The sequence below is a fragment of the Chiloscyllium punctatum genome, chromosome 22 (genome assembly GCF_047496795.1).
Source record: "Chiloscyllium punctatum isolate Juve2018m chromosome 22, sChiPun1.3, whole genome shotgun sequence".
Lineage (NCBI taxonomy): Eukaryota > Metazoa > Chordata > Chondrichthyes > Orectolobiformes > Hemiscylliidae > Chiloscyllium > Chiloscyllium punctatum.
In genome coordinates this window covers 60907765-60923851 of record NC_092760.1, presented here as the reverse complement: position 1 = coordinate 60923851, position 16087 = coordinate 60907765, and the positions used below count along the sequence as shown (strand labels likewise).

The 16087-nt window shown below is 43.2% G+C and overlaps 1 protein-coding gene across 3 annotated transcripts in view; it reads left to right on the top strand.

Annotated features, from left to right (window-relative positions):
- The window catches only part of mrvi1 (murine retrovirus integration site 1 homolog), a 118246-nt gene that overhangs the window by 25331 nt on the left and 76828 nt on the right, over nucleotides 1–16087 (top strand). For all 3 annotated transcript variants that reach the window (XM_072592464.1, XM_072592466.1, XM_072592465.1), the window contains exons 2-3: nucleotides 6713–6839; nucleotides 11958–12105. The gene's annotated coding sequence lies outside the window, so the exon portion shown is untranslated. The remainder of the gene's footprint in view (nucleotides 1–6712; nucleotides 6840–11957; nucleotides 12106–16087) is intronic.

The window sequence follows — 16087 nt, the reverse complement described above, 5'->3', positions numbered from 1 at the left end:
GAAACACTTGCATTTATATAGCACCTTTCATGGCCTCAGGAAATACTAACGCATTTGACAGCCAGTTTTTTGAAATGTAAACAACATTGTAATGTAGGAAACAGGGCAGGGAAGAATAAGCTGGTGTGTACCATTCCTACCTTCTTCTTGTCAGGGGAAATTGCCACCAGGTTCTATAAACATTTCTGTCACAAATGACCAGTCAATCTGATATATATGATACTGGCTGGGGGATAAATATTTAGCACAGACATTGGAGAGAACTCCCCTGCTCTTCTTTGAAGTGGTGTCTGGGATCTTCTACATCTAGCTGAGTGGAAAGACAGGACTTCTGCGTAACGTCTCATTTCAAAGACAATCTATCGGAAAGATGTTGTGAAACTTGAAAAGGTTCAGAAAAGATTTACAAAAATGTTGCCAGGGTTGGAGGATTGGAGCCAAAGGGAGAGGCTGAATAGTCTGGGGCTGTTCTCCCCGGAGTGTCTGAGGCTGACTGGTGACCTTGTGGAGGTTTGTAACATCGTGAAGGGCATGGATAGGCTAAATAGACAAAGTCTTTTCCTTGGGATGTGGGAGCCCAGAACTAGAGGGCATAGGTTTAGGATGAGAAGGGAAAGATACAGAAGGAACCTTAGGGGCAACTTTTAAACACAGAGGTTGGTGCGTGTGTAGAATGAGCTGCCAGAAGAAATGGTGGAGGCTGGTACAATTGCAGCATTTAAAAGCCATCTAGATGGTATATGAAAAGGGAGAGTCTAGAGCGATATGGGCCAAGTGCTGGCAAATGGGACTAGATTAGGTGAAGATATCTGGTTGGCATGGATCAGTTGGACCAAAGGGCGGCACAGTGGCACAGTGGTTAGCACTGCTACCTCACAGTGCCAGAGATCCGGGTTCAAATCCCACCTCAGGCAACTGTCTGTGTGGGGTTTGCACATTCTCCCTGTGTCTGCATGGGTTTCTTCCGGGTGCTCCGGTTTCCTCCCACAGTCCAAAAATGTGCAGGTTAGGTGAATTGGCCATGCTAAATTGCCCATAGTGTTAAGTGAAGGGGTAAATGTAGGGGAATGCGTCTGGGTGGGTTGCTGTTCGGAGGGTCACTGTGGACTTGGTGGGCTGAAGGGCCTGTTTCCACACTGTAAGTAATCTAAAATATCAAAGGGTCTGTTTCTGTTTGTACATCTCTATGATTTTATAACTCTATTTAATAAGATTAATGCTATAGATGATAGACTCAAGCCTGTAGAGTGAGGTTTAAGCTTATGACTTTTTGAGGCAAGAGTGCTGCAGAATTAAGTGGTTGGTTTTTGCACAATTCAAAATATATTGCCAAAATAACAGGACACTTGGTGTTTGACTCTCAACCCATGGACATAAATCCAAACCTTGGATGAGGTCTGATTTAAAAGATTAACTTTGGCACACATTGAAATTAATGATTGGGCTTTGATCTGCACTGAAGCTAATGAATGTTTTCCCATTAATTCATGGGATGTTGATGTGGTAGCAAGGTTAGCTATTAATAACCATCCCTGATCACTCTTGCAAAGATGCTGAAGAACCACCTTGTTGAACCACTGGAGTGCATGTGATGAAGGGATATTCATAGTACTGTTAGAGGGGGAGGCTCCATTATTTGACACAGCAACAGTCAAAGAACAGCGGTTTAGTTCAAATGAGGATGATTCCCCAAGCAATATCTGAATACCAGATTAGAGGCTTAGAAACTGGCTGGGGGATAAATATTTAGCACAGACATTGGAGAGAACTCCCCTGCTCTTCTTTGAAGTGGTGTCTGGGATCTTCTACAGAACTTGTAGTTAGTGGTGCAGATATGCATCTGATATCCTCGCCTTTCTGGGTGATAAAGGCCACAAGTTTGGAAAGCGCTATTGAAGAAACCTTAGCGCATTGCGCTAAAGCATTTTGTAGTATACACTACTGCTGCTGTGTATTGATGAGTGAAGTGAATGAATGTTCAGGATTGGTAAATGGAGTATCAATCAAGTGGGCTTCTTGTCTTGGGTGATATCAAACTTCTTGAGTTAATGCTGTACGCATCCAGGCAAGTGGCAAGTATTCCATCACACTCCTGATTTGTGGTTTGTAGATAGTGGATATACTTTTTGGGAGTCAGACGTCAAATGATTCAGCTTCAGAAGTCACAACCTTTGATCAGATCATATAGCCCCAGTTAAGATTCTGGTCAATGGTAACACACAAGATGTTGATGGTGGGAGACTCAGCGGTAGTAACACTATTAAGTGTCAAGAGAGGTGATTGAACTCTCATTGGAGAAGGCCACTGCCTGCTAGTTGTATGGTGCAAATGTTTCTTGCCATTTATCAGCCCAAGCCTGGACATTGTCCAAATCTTACAACCTTAAAATATCCATTTACTTCATACAGTATTGTTATTATCTCTTCACAGACAGACATTTCCTGATATTTAACCACTAGAAAATATCTTCCAACTGCCAACATCTCAACTATTAGAATTTCCTCAATGTTATGCTATAGGGTGGATCAATGCAACTTGCATTTTTTCTAAGCACTTCTAACATAGTACACCACTCTAATGCACATCAAAGGAGTGTTACTGTTATGACACAGGGTAAACACTCCTGCTTAATTTAAACCAGCAACACAAAAAAAATTATCCCATTGCCATAATCTGTGAAAATTCAAGAGGCCAAGAACTATTTAAAGTCAAAATTAACAGCATTATTTCTTAAAGTATAACAGCAGTTAATTAACTAACTGCTATTTACAGCTCCTTCCTCTAATCTATCTTTTATTTTCCCCTCTACAATACTGGTCTGATAAAAGTCCCGATTATGATCTACAAAACAAAACTTCTTAGCTCAAAACCAGGCAGCTTTCGGTTCTTCTCTGTATTCCTATCTTCTTTTCTTCTTTTTGGGGATTCTGCTTCACAGGTTACTGATTGATAAAGGTACCTTTAGGAGAGCTATTTCTTGGGCAGCTCTACATGCTGTTGGCATGGCAGTCCTCCTCCCAACTGTTCAATTTTCCCAGGTCTTATACCCTCAAGCGTCGGATTGTGTCATTGGCTTTTAAGATTGTCAATATACTTAATTCAAATGTGATTGGAATTTGGTATATTTGGGGGTATAATTTAAACTGAAGTCATTTGAATCTGTTTTGTCATTTCCAAGCAACTCAGCTAACCTAGTTTTTGATCAAGTGTTACATTGTTACCTTATTGAGAACACTTGGTGTCATGTCAGGTAGTTCAGCTAACTTCTAACTCTCTTAAAGGTACAGTGCACCCACATCTTCATTAGGTTACCAAGCAAAATTTGTCACCAAACCTCATCAAGCAATATTAAGTCAAATGACCAAAAAGTTGGTCGAAGGCCTAGATTTTAAAGATGGTCTCTGAGGACGAATGATGATGTGGAGGTGTCAGTGTTGGTCCGAAGTGAACAAAGTTAAAAATCATACAACACCATGTTACCTGGTGGACTATATCCTGGTATTGTGTGATTTTTATCTAAGGAGGAGAAAGAAGTGGAATTGAGGGAGAGGTTTGGGAAGAGGATTCCAGAGGTTAACAGCTGAAAGTGAGAGTGCTCATAGGAGAACAATAAAAATCAACATGAAAACAAAACAGAGACTCAGAGATTGTAGGATAGAAAGCCCTGGTGCAGTGTCAACATTCTCTCCTTTCAGTCATAGAGTCATAGAGATGTACAGCATGGAAACAGACCCTTCAGTCAAACCCGTCCATGCCAATCAGACATCCCAACCCAATCTAGTCCCACCTGCCAGCACCCGGCCCATATCCCTCCAAACCCTTCCTGTTCATATACCCGTCCAAATGCCTCTTAAATGTTGCAATTGTACCAGCCTTTACCACTTCCTCTGGCAGCTCATTCCATACACGTACCACTCTCTGTGTGAAAAAGTTGCCCCTTAGGTCTCTTTTATATCTTTCCCCTCTCACCCTAAACCTATGCCCTCTAGTTCTGGAATCCCCAACCGCAGGGAAAAGACTTTGCATATTTACCCTATCCATGCCCGTCATAATTTTGTAAACCTCTATAAGGTCACCCCTCAGCCTCCGCGCTCCAAGGAAATCACACAATACCAGGTTATAGTCCACCAGCCTGTTCAGCCTCTCCCTATAGCTCAAATCCTCCAACCCTGGCAACATCCTTGTAAATCTTTTCTGAACCCTTTCAAGTTTCACAACATCTTTCTGATAGGAAGGAGACCAGAATTGCATGCAATATTCCAACAGTGGCCTAACCAATGTCCTGTACAGCCGCAACATGATCTCCCAACTCCTGTACTCAATACTCTGACCAATAAAGGAAAGCATACCAAACGCCTTCTTCACTATCCTATCTCCCTGTGTCTCCACTTTCAAGGAGCTATGAATCTGCACTCCAAGGTCTCTTTGTTCAGCAACACTCCCGAGACCTTACCATTTAGTGTATAAGGCCTGCTAAGATTTGCTTTCCCAAAATGCAGCACCTCGCATTTATCTGAATTAAACTCCATCTGCCACTTCTCAGCCCATTGGCCCATCTGGTCCAGATTCTGTTGTAATCTGAGGTAACCCTCTTCGCTGTCCACTACACTTCCAATTTTGGTGTCATCTGCAAACTTACTAACTGTACCTCTTATGCTCACATCCAAATTTATAGATTATGTTGAACTCACACTATATACTGAATCCCACTCCAGAGACTTAAACACATAAATCTAGCCTGACACTCCCACTGCAGAACTGAGGAAGCTCTGCAATGTCAGAGGTACTGCCTTTTGAATGAGATATTAAACCAAGATCTGCTAAATGCCATCTCAGGTGGAAATAAAAGATACATTGGCACAGTATTATGAAGAAGAATAGGAAAATCCCCTATTCATTAAACATATTTGTGCTAATATTGCAGTCACCCTGGACTGTATTCCTCACAGAGCACTGGGTGTCTGTACTGCATTCTTACTCTGACTTTGCTGAATCTCTGTTCTAACCTTATTTTCGCAGTAGGTTCTGTAGTCAGACTACAGCTCTGAGGCATAGTTCTTCCATTTCTCCCTTCTTCAGAGCTTGGTAGCATGTGACTTGGTGTTTGAGTTATATCAACACGTTCAATTGTCACTATTAAAATATTCCCATTATGGTCCATATGTTACACCTGAAAGACACATGATCTGGCAATAATCACCTTGCTGTCTGCTGGACTTTGCTAGCCTAATTCAAATGTTGTGTTTCCCGCAGTACAGCAGTGACTACAAAACCATTTCATTGTTTCTAAGGAGCTTTGAGTGATGCTGAGACTATGAAAAGTGTAGACCAAATGGAAATCTTTTTTCTGTGCTGATGTTTGTGTAGTCTAATGAATGGAGGTGGAAATTGACCACAACTGGCAATGACACTTCATATTTGGACGATAGCAGGCATATATGGAAAGCAGGATTGTACATAGTGCTCCAATTATGATCCAGTCAAGGTACAAAACATGTTTAACAGAAAATATACTGTGACCGCATCTGGGAGAGTACAAACATGAAAGGAAGTGGTGAACGCAGCGAGAAGACTGACTGAAGCCACAGACTACGAATGGTGAAAACAGAGAGATAGTTCTGTAAGTCAGAGAGTGAACAATGCAACAGAGATTCTAAATGAAATGCTATCCCAATGAGCAAAGCAAAGCAAATGTTTGGAAATGTTAAAAGGTCAGTGTTGAGCCAAGGTGGTGATGAAATTCAACTGCCTCATTATTAACAGACCTAAACAGACATTAATTAATGCTTGCACAGTCGTCACCCAAGTTCAATAAGAAATGCAGCTATTGAAAAGACACAGAAAAGAGAAAGCAGAATGAATGAGGGGTTGGAGTGACTGGATAATGAGGAATGTTTGTGTCATTTAGACAAGTTCTCAATGAGAGAATATTGTGAAATAATCCTATTGCTGTTTTTAGGGTTCCACCAGGACTAAAAATAATGCAGAGCATAACAGGCTGTTTGCCCTTATCCAGAATAGTAAAGTCAAGCAGCAAGGCCTGTGCTTGAAGAGTGTTAATTTCAAAACAAATTTGTATGAAAAGTATTGGTGACTGAGGATTCATTTTCTAGAACAGGATACGGAAAAACATGATAGAAGCAGAAGGTGTTGATTCCTTCCACTGCAAATTAAAGAGATCTCTTTCACATTCATTGTCCTGTGATATGACTGTACTTGCAACTTTTGGCATGACATGTGTGAGTATATTGTGACTTGAGAGGAACAGATGAAGGTTTATGGTTCACAAAGCTTTCCACCACTGGGGGTTTTCTTTTTCTGATGTCTGGCCTATTATAAACTCACTGTTAGAGACTGACCACTGTAATTAGTCAGTAGCTGTATTATTGTTGAGTTATGTGATTATGAAGATGGTAGAAGGTGAGCAGATGGACCATGGGTGTTGTTATGTATCTAGCAATTTCGAAGTTCCTGTGTTCAGCAATCCAGGAGTAAGGTAAATAATGTACATTTAAGAATATAAACAGTTCCTTACATGAAACAACACCTTCACAAAATTCAGAATAGTATAACACGGTCTTGTCAATTTTGCAGAATAGGATGTACACATTTCCTAATTCAACGTTCCCTCTGTTTTAAGTTATCGTTTGTTTGAAAGTACTGAATAAGCTTTTGTTTTATATCAAACTTACAATCAATTCTCTCAATACAGAAACAGGAAACAGATGTGTGGCCTATTACTCAGGAGATCCTTGTTCATTTACAGCAACAGTCCTTCAGTATCTTCAGTGGGCTATACTCAGATCATGGAGGCTGGGAACTGCACACACCTCTCTTAGGTAAGAGGAAATAACTTGCAACTCTATTGCTACTTTTGCAGAGACAGTGGAGTACTTTTGAAATGTAGCCACTGTTATAATGTAGGAATAAAAACAGAAGTTGCTGGATAACCTCAGCAGGTCAGGCAGCATATGTGAAGAGAAATCAAAGTTAATGTTTCGGCTCCGATGGCCCTTCCTCAGAACCGATGGTGGCTAGGAAAATGTCGGTCTATATGCAGAAGATGGGGGCTGTGGCAGGCACGTAAAGAGTAAAAGATAGGTTGGGATAGAGCCCAAAGAAAGAGAAGAACAGTTGGACAAACAAAGGAGTTGATAGCAATCTGGCTGGGAGGATGAATGTTTATTAATGGAGACTGTTAGTGGCTAACAATAGGTAGTGTCTAATGGCAGACTATGTAAAACAAAGCTTGGTGTATGTGGTAGGGGGCTCGGGCCTGGGGGAGTTCAGACCATAACATTATTGAACTCGATATTGAGCCCAGAGTGGAAAGTGGATCCCCAAGTGGAAAATGAGATGTTGTTCTTCCAGTGTGCCCTGAGCTTCACTGGAACACTGTAGCTAGCCTGAGACAGAGATGTTGGCCAGGGAACAGGGTCGTGTGTTAAAGTCGCAGGCTGAATGTAGATGTTCCGTGGAGCTGTCGCCCAGTCTATGCTTTGTTTCCCCAGTGTAGAGGAGACCACATTGTGAGCAGCAAATGCAGTAGACTAGATTGAGAGAAGTGCAGGTAAAGTGCTGCTTCACCTGGAAGGTATGTTTGGGTCATTGGATACTGAGGAGGGAGAAGATAAATGGGTAAATGTTACACCTTTGGCAGTTGCAGGGGAAGGTACAGTGGGGCTGTGGCAGAATGTTGACAGTTAAGGAAGAGTGGACCAGTGGGCAATGGTGGGAACGGTCCCTGTTGTAATGTAGGAAATGTACAGTAAGCTCCTGTAAACTGCAGTAATGTAAATGACAAAATAATATGTTTCAGTGCTAAAGGTTAAGGGCTAAATATTAACCAGGATACCAAGAGAAACTGTCCTATTTTTCTTTGGTTTTTATTTCAACCTGGGAATGTAGACTTGGCCTCGGTTGAACAATTCACCCAAATGACTAGGAAATAATGTTCCTGAAATTGGCCATGTGAACCATTGAACCTGGTCTGTTATTCATTGATATCAAGCCTAATCTTTGACTAGATTCCATTTTCTCACCAGTTCCTGAATTTCTTGATTCCGCAGTGTCCAAATATCCATAATTGTGAATGGACTCAACAACTGAATATCCATTGGCCCCTGGATTGCAATGATTCGTCACCCTCTAAGTGAAGTAATTTTCCACCTCAGTTCAAATTGGCCAGCCCCTTATTGCTTAAGTATGCATTCTAGTTCTCAACTCTCTAGCTAGGTTAGAGAGCCTCACAGTATTCCTTTCGGAAACTTAAATGGTTCAATCAGATTATACCTCTAACAGTGCAATGATCCCACAATTTTGGTGATGGCGACCACAATTCTGTGACTTTCACCTTAGTTATGGAGAGAGATAGGTGCGCACAACAAGGAAGTTTTTACAATTGGGGGAAGGGAAATTACGATGCTGTAAGACAGGATTTGAGGAGCATACGTTGGGAGCATAGGCTGTCAGGGAAGGATGTGGTGGAAATGTGGGACTTTTTCAAGGAGCAGATACGACGTGTCCTTGATATGTATGTACCGATCAGGCAGGAAAGAAATGGTCGTGTGAGGGAGCCTTGGTTGACGAGGGAGGTTGAATGTCTAGTAAAGAGGAAGAAGGAGGCTTACATAAGGTTGAGGAAACAAGGTTCAGACAGAGCAGTGGAGGGATACAGGATAGCCAGAAGGGACCTGAAGAAAGGGATTAGGAGAGCTAAGAGAGGGCATGAAAAATCCCTGGCGGATAGGATCAAGGATAACCCCAAGGCATTCTATGCGTATGTGAGAAACCTGAGAATGACGAGAACGAGGGTAGGTCCGATCAAGGACAGTGGTGGGAGACTGTGTATTGAGTCGGAAGAGATAGGAGAGGTCTTGAACAAGTACTTCTCTTCAGTATTTACGAACGAGAGGGACCGTATTGTTGAAGAGGAGAGTGTGAAACGGACTGATAAGCTAGAAGAGATACCTGTTAGGAAGGAAGATGTGTTGGACATTTTGAACAACTTGAGGATAGACAAGTCCCCCGGGCCTGACGGGATATATCCTAGGATTATGTGGGAAGCAAGAGAGGAAATTGCAGTACCGTTGGCAATGATCTTCTCGTCTTCACTGGCAACTGGGGTGGTACCAGGGGACTGGAGAGTAGCGAATGTTGTGCCCCTGTTCAAAAAAGGGAATAGGGATAACCCCGGGAATTACAGGCCAGTTAGTCTTACTTCTGTGGTAGGCAAAGTAATGGAAAGGGTACTGAGGGATAGGATTTACGAGTATCTGGAAAGACACTGCTTGATTAGGGACAGCCAGCACGGATTTGTGAAGGGTAGGTCTTGCCTTACAAGTCTTATTGAATTCTTCGAGGAGGTGACCAAGCATGTGGATGAGGGTAGAGCAGTGGATGTAGTGTACATGGATTTTAGTAAGGCATTTGATAAGGTTCCCCATGGTAGGCTTATGCGGAAAGTCAGGAGGCATGGGATAGAGGGAAATTTGGCCAATTGGATAGAAAACTGGCTAACCGGTCGAAGTCAGAGAGTGGTGGTAGATGGTAAATATTCAGCATGGAGTCCAGTTACAAGTGGAGTTCCGCAGGGATCAGTTCTGGGTCCTCTGCTGTTTGTAATTTTTATTAATGACTTAGAGGAGGGAGTCGAAGGGTGGGTCAGTAAATTTGCAGATGATACAAAGATAGGTGGAGTTGTGGACAGTGAGGAGGGCTGTTGTCGGCTGCAGAGGGACTTAGATATGATGCAGAGCTGGGCTGAGGAGTGGCAGATGGAGTTCAACCCTGCCAAGTGTGAGGTTGTCCATTTTGGAAGAACAAATAAGAATGCGGAATACAGGGTTAATGGTAGGGTTCTTGGTCAGGTGGAGGAACAGAGGGATCTTGGGGTCTATGTACATAGATCTTTGAAGGTTGCCACTCAGGTGGATAGAGTTTGTAAGAAGGCCTATGGAGTATTATCGTTCATTAGCAGAGGGATTGAATTCAAGAGTCGTGAGGTGATGTTGCAGCTGTACAGGACTTTGGTTAGGCCACATTTGGAGTACTGTGTGCAGTTCTGGTCGCCTCACTTTAGGAAAGATGTGGAAGCTTTGGAGAGGGTGCAGAGAAGATTTACCAGGATGTTGCCTGGAATGGAGAGTAGGTCGTACGAGGATAGGTTGAGAGTTCTCAGCCTTTTCTCGTTGGAACGGCGAAGGATGAGGGGTGACTTGATCGAGGTTTATAAGATGATCAGAGGAATAGATAGAGTAGACAGTCAGAAACTTTTTCCCCGGGTACAACAGAGTGTTACAAGGGGACATAAATTTAAGGTGAAGGGTGGAAGGTATAGGGGAGATGTCAGGGGTGGGTTCTTTACCCAGAGAGTGGTGGGGGCATGGAATGCGCTGCCCGAGGGAGTGGTAGAGTCAGATTCATTGGCGACCTTTAAGCGGCATTTGGATAGGTACATGGATGGGTGCTTAATCTAGGATAGAAGTTCGGCACAACATCGTGGGCCGAAGGGCCTGTTCTGTGCTGTATTGTTCTATGTTCTATGTTCTATGTCCCACAGTGTTGTGTTCTGTCAGTGATCCTGGGGTTTAACACATAACAGCAAGTGTCTGTACTGTTTTGTGTCGCAGTGAGGAGGGGAGTGTCTCTTATAGAGACAACTTGTGCCCAGTAGAGGCACCCACTCCCACCCCAAGCCAAGCTCGACCCTTTTCAGTAACTGCTGCAGTTCTATAAAAGTCCACCAGTTGCAGTGACATTACGGAGAGTATTGAAATGCTGTCCATTTGCTTGGCTGGCAACACATGGAGGTAGAACATTGTCCTAACCCAAGCCACCTATTACTCCAACCAGCAGAGAGTTTACCCCTGATTCCCACTGGTTCCAGTTATGCTAGGGCTCTTTGATGCCACACTTGGTTTAATGTGCCTTTAAGGCTATTACTCTCACCTCAACTCTGGAATTCAGCTCTTTTGTCCACATTTGAACCAAGGCTGTAATGAGGTCATGAGCTGAGTGGTCTGGTGGAACCCAAACTGGGTGTCAGTGAACAGATTATTGCTGAGCAGATGTAATATTTGTTAGTTCTGTTGATGGCACTTTCCATCACCTTACTGATGATCAAGTAAACTGATGGGATAGTAATTTGGCAGATTGGATATGTCCTGCTGTTTGTGTGTGGGATATATCTGGGCAGTTATCCATATTGTCAGATAGAGTGTTGTAGCTGTACTAGAACATCTTGGCCATGGCTGCAGCAGATTCTGAAGCACAAGTCTTCAGTATTATTGCTGGAATGTTGTCAGGGCCCATTGTCTTTGCAGTATCTTGTCATCACCATGCTCTCATCCTGTAACATTGTAGTGCTACCTCATTGCAGTCCCTCTGACATTGCATCATTCACTCTGTGCTGTCCTCTGACTGTGCAACCTCAAGCCAGATGCAAAAACAGAAATTGTTACTGAAACTTAGCAGGTCTGACAGCGTCTATGGAGAGAAAGCAGAGTTAATGTTTCGGGTCCAGTGACCCTTCTTCAGAACTGAAGCCAAATGACCTGCCTCAAGCCATCTAGTGACCTAAGAGCCTTAAAGTAGGTGTAGGATGACCTGGCCCAGCAGAGACAGATTCATTCCCTAACATTTCAGCTGAAGCACCAGGTAATTGCCTTGTGTAAAATCCTAACCCACGTTTCTGAAATGGGTCTTGCACTTATAACGTCCAGATTCAGAGGCAAGGTGAAATGTGATAATTAAATGGTTTCGCTCATCCTTAGTATTCCACTGGTTTTTCAGATAATAGTAATCAGAACACAAATTGAGTCTAAGGTGTCATTCGGGCGATAATAAGATCCAGAAAGGGTGTATCAGTTCCTTTATGATTGCTATCTCAACAACTTGACAATTGGTAGACATACCACCCAGTCAGAATTTATTTCTGTTGTGTTTTAATGTCACAGATGCCCTTAATCTAGAACATTCATCAAGTTGTCCATCATTTGGAAGGTTACAGGATTTAAGACAATTATCATTGGGTCACAGTCAGTTAGAAGGAGAGAAACATTCATCGTCAACTGAAGACAGAAAGACACAGAAAACCAGCAACAGGTAAAACTCAAATATACTTTAATTGCCAGGCAATGAAATATGCCACTGGTTGGAATACCATGATGACACAAATGCTTATATCATGCATTGAAGCAACTATACTTCCTCAATACTGATTCTTTGACAGTGCTCAGTAATGGTTTGGAGATGCCGGTGTTGGACTGGGGTGTACAAAGTTAAAAATCACCCAACACCAGGTTATACTCCAACAGCTTTATTTGGAATCACTAGCTTTAGGAGTGCTGCTCCTTCATCAGGTGGTTGTGGAGTATAATATCATAAGACACAGAATGTATAGCAGATGTTTACAGTGTGATGCAACTGAAATTATATATTGAAATCCAGGTCTTTTTCAGTATATAATTTCAGTTGCATCACACTGTAAACTTCTGCTATAAAATCAGTGTCCTACGATCTTATACTCCACAACCACATGACGAAGGAGCAGCGCTCCAAAAGCTAGTGCTTCCAAATATACCTGTTGGACTATAACCTGGTGTTGTGTGACTTTTAACTTAGTGAAAGTAAAGTTGCCACAGTCTTACCAGATCATAGGGCTTCTATTTCATTAGAGAGAGATAACTGCTGGTGGTTTAATCTGAGTGTCACCATGCCTCAGGCAAAGGAAGAGATCGAGAAGGAGAGTCTTCCAAAGCACTTCAGATAGTGGGGGAATTAACATCATTCTACATTGTAAACCTGCCCTCCAGCCAACTGAGCTAGCCGACACTGATTCCAAGCTCTTCAGTATTAACTTTTTGACATTGCAGCACTTCCTCAGTGTTGACTCTTCAACACTGTGCACTCCCTCTGTGCTGATGTTTGGACACTGCAGTGCTGCCATAGTGCTGACTCTTTGACAGTAAAGCACCCCTCAGTACTCCCCTTCTGATACTGAAGTACTCCCTCACTACTGTCACTGCAACAGTGCAGCATTGCCTCAGTGTTCCCCCTCTAAAACCAAAGGACTCACTTACTACTGCCATTGTGATACTGCAGCACCCCTCAGCACTCCCCTCTGACCCTGAAGCACCCCCTCTCTACAGTCACTGTGATAGTGCAGCACCCCCTCAACACTCCCCTCTAAACTAAAGCACTCCCTCACTGCAATAGTGCAGCACTGCCTCAGTACTGATTTTCAGACACTGCAGCACTTACTGAGTAGTGTTCTCTCCGAAAAGGATCATTCTCTTAATACTGTCTGTCTGGAAGTACAGTGCTTTTTCAGTGCAGTTGCCCTGACAGTGTAGCACTCCCTCAGTACAGCCAATGTGACTGTGCTGCATGCCCTCAGCATTGATCCTCATGCCATATAGCACTGCCGCAGGGCCTGTCTGATAATGCATGTTCTATCAATACTGCCCCTCTGACAGTGCAGCATTCCATCAGTACCAGCACTCTGATAGTGCAGCACTTACTCAGGACTGTTCCTCAACAATCCTTCAGTGCTGCCTCTTCAAATGCAGATTACTACTTCAGGACTGGCCACTGATTGAGGGGTCGTAGTGATGAAGTGCTGCACTATTGAAGATCTAGAGGGAGTACAATGTAGGTTTACAAGATTGATACCTGGACTTCAGGGGTTACGTTATGAGGAGAGATTATACAAATTAGGCCTGTTTTCTCTAGAATTTAGAAGGTTAGAAGGGGTGATCTGATATTAACAGGAAAAGACAGGATAGATAAAGATAACCTGTTTCCACTGTTTGGGAATTCTTGGATTTAGGGGCACATCTGAGAATTATGGCTGACTGTTTAGGAGAGATGTTAGGAAGAATGTCTGCACACAATGATGGTAGATATTTGGAACACGCTTCCAGTCTGGAGCTTGGTGACCAGTGGTATTCCATAGGGATCGGTTCTCGGACCTCTGCTCTTTGCGATTTTTATAAATGACATGGGTGAGAAGGTAGAAGGGTGGTTTAGTAAATTTGCTGATGACACGAAGGTTGGTGGAGTGGTGGATAGTGTGGAGGGCAGTTGTGGATTGCAACAAGACATTGATAGGATGCAGAACTGGACTGATAAGTGGCAGATGGAGTTCAACCTGGAAAAGTGTGAAGTGATTCATTTTGGAAGGTTGAATATGAATGCAGAATACAGGGTTAAAGGCACGATTCTTGGCACTGCAGAGCAACAGAGGGATCTGGTGGTCAATGTCCATAGATCCCTCAAAGTTGCCACCCAGGTTGATAGGGTTATAAAGGAGGCCTGATAAGACCACAGTTGCAATATTATGTTCAGTTCTGGTTGCCTCATTATAGGAAGGATGTGGAAGCTTTACAGAGGGTGCAGAGGAGATTTACCAGGATGCTGCCTGGACTGGAGGGCATGTGTTATGAAGTAAGGTTGAGGGAGCTAGGGTTTTTCTTACTGGAGCAAAGAAGGAAGAGAGGTGACTTGATGAGAGGCATAAATAGAGTGCATAGCCAGAGACTTTTTCCCAGGGTGGAAATGGTTATCATGTGGGGGTATAATTTTAAGATGATTGAAGGAAGGTTTTGGGAAATGTCAGAGAGTGGTGGGTGTGTGAAATGCACTGCCAGCAGTGGTAGTAGAGTCAGATACATGAGGGAGATTTAAGCGACTCTGGGATAGGCACATGGAAGACAGCACTATGAAGGGTGTGTAGGTTCTGTGATGTACTGTTGTATGTTCTATGTCCTGTGTTAAAATGCAGTGAATTAAGGATCAGTCAATAACTTTAAGTCTGAGCAGGAAATTCTTGTAAAGCAAAAGCATTGAGGGAGATGGGCCAAAGGCATGTATATGAAGTTAGGCCACAGATCAGCCATGATTTCATTGAATGGTGGAACTGGCTGGAGGGGTGATTGGCATACTCTTTTTCCTATGTTACTATATGTACTCCTTTTGCACAGATCCCCTGACAGTGTAGCATTGACAAGGCAGCACTCCCTCAGTACTAACCCTTAGAAAGTGCAGCACTCTTTCAGTACTAACCACCTGATAGTGCAGAGCTTCCTCTGTACTGGCCATTTGAATTGCAAATCTTCCCCAGTATTGACCATCCAACAGTGCAGTACTCCTTCAGTACTAACCCTCCGATAGGGCAGCACTCTTCAGTGCTCTCCCTCTGACAGTGCAGAACTTTCTTTAGACTTCCTCATTGACATTGTAATGCTTTCTCAACAATGATTCTTCAGCACTGCATTTTCCCTCAGGACTCTCCATTTGAGAGGACTGCACCCCTTCAGTATAGTCTGTTTTACAGTGCAATTCTCCCTCAGGATTGGCTTCTGAAAGTGCAACACTGTCATTACTGCTGCTTTCTCAGTACAATCTTCCTTCAGTACAGATGCTCCAAAGCATAGCAACACAGTGGTTAGCTCTGCTGCCTCACAGTGGCAGGGATCCAGGTTCAATTCCAGCCTTGAGTGACTATCTGTGAGGACTGTTTCCCCATGTCCACATGGATTTCCTCCGGGTGCTCTGGTTTCCTCCCACAGTCCAAAGATGTGTAGGTTAAGTGGATTGGCTATGGTATGTGCAGGATTATGGGGATGGGGTGGATCTGGGTGGGATGCTCCTCAGAAGGCCAGTGCAGACTCAATGGAATGAATGGCCTCATTCCGCACTGCAAGGATACAGTGCAATGATTCAATGAAAACTGTAGAGCAATGCAGCACTCCTTCAGTGTAGCAACTGTACTTCCTAACTGTACTTCGATGGTGCAATGCTGGTTTCTCTGATAGTGCAATATTCCTTCTTTACTAACTCTCATTTCTGCCATTCTGACAATGCAGCACTTCCTGTCTGAAAATGTAGTGCTCCCTCAGGGCTATCCCTTCAGTACTCTATCAGTACTATCCTTCTGACACTGCCAATATTGCAGCATTCCCTTAGTCAGTACTGTCCCTTTTGACAATGCCACTCTCCCTCCCTTCATTGCACTGAAAGCAGCAGCCTGGAATCTGTTTTCAAATCCCTGAAATACGATTTGTATCATTGGCTTTGTGAATCA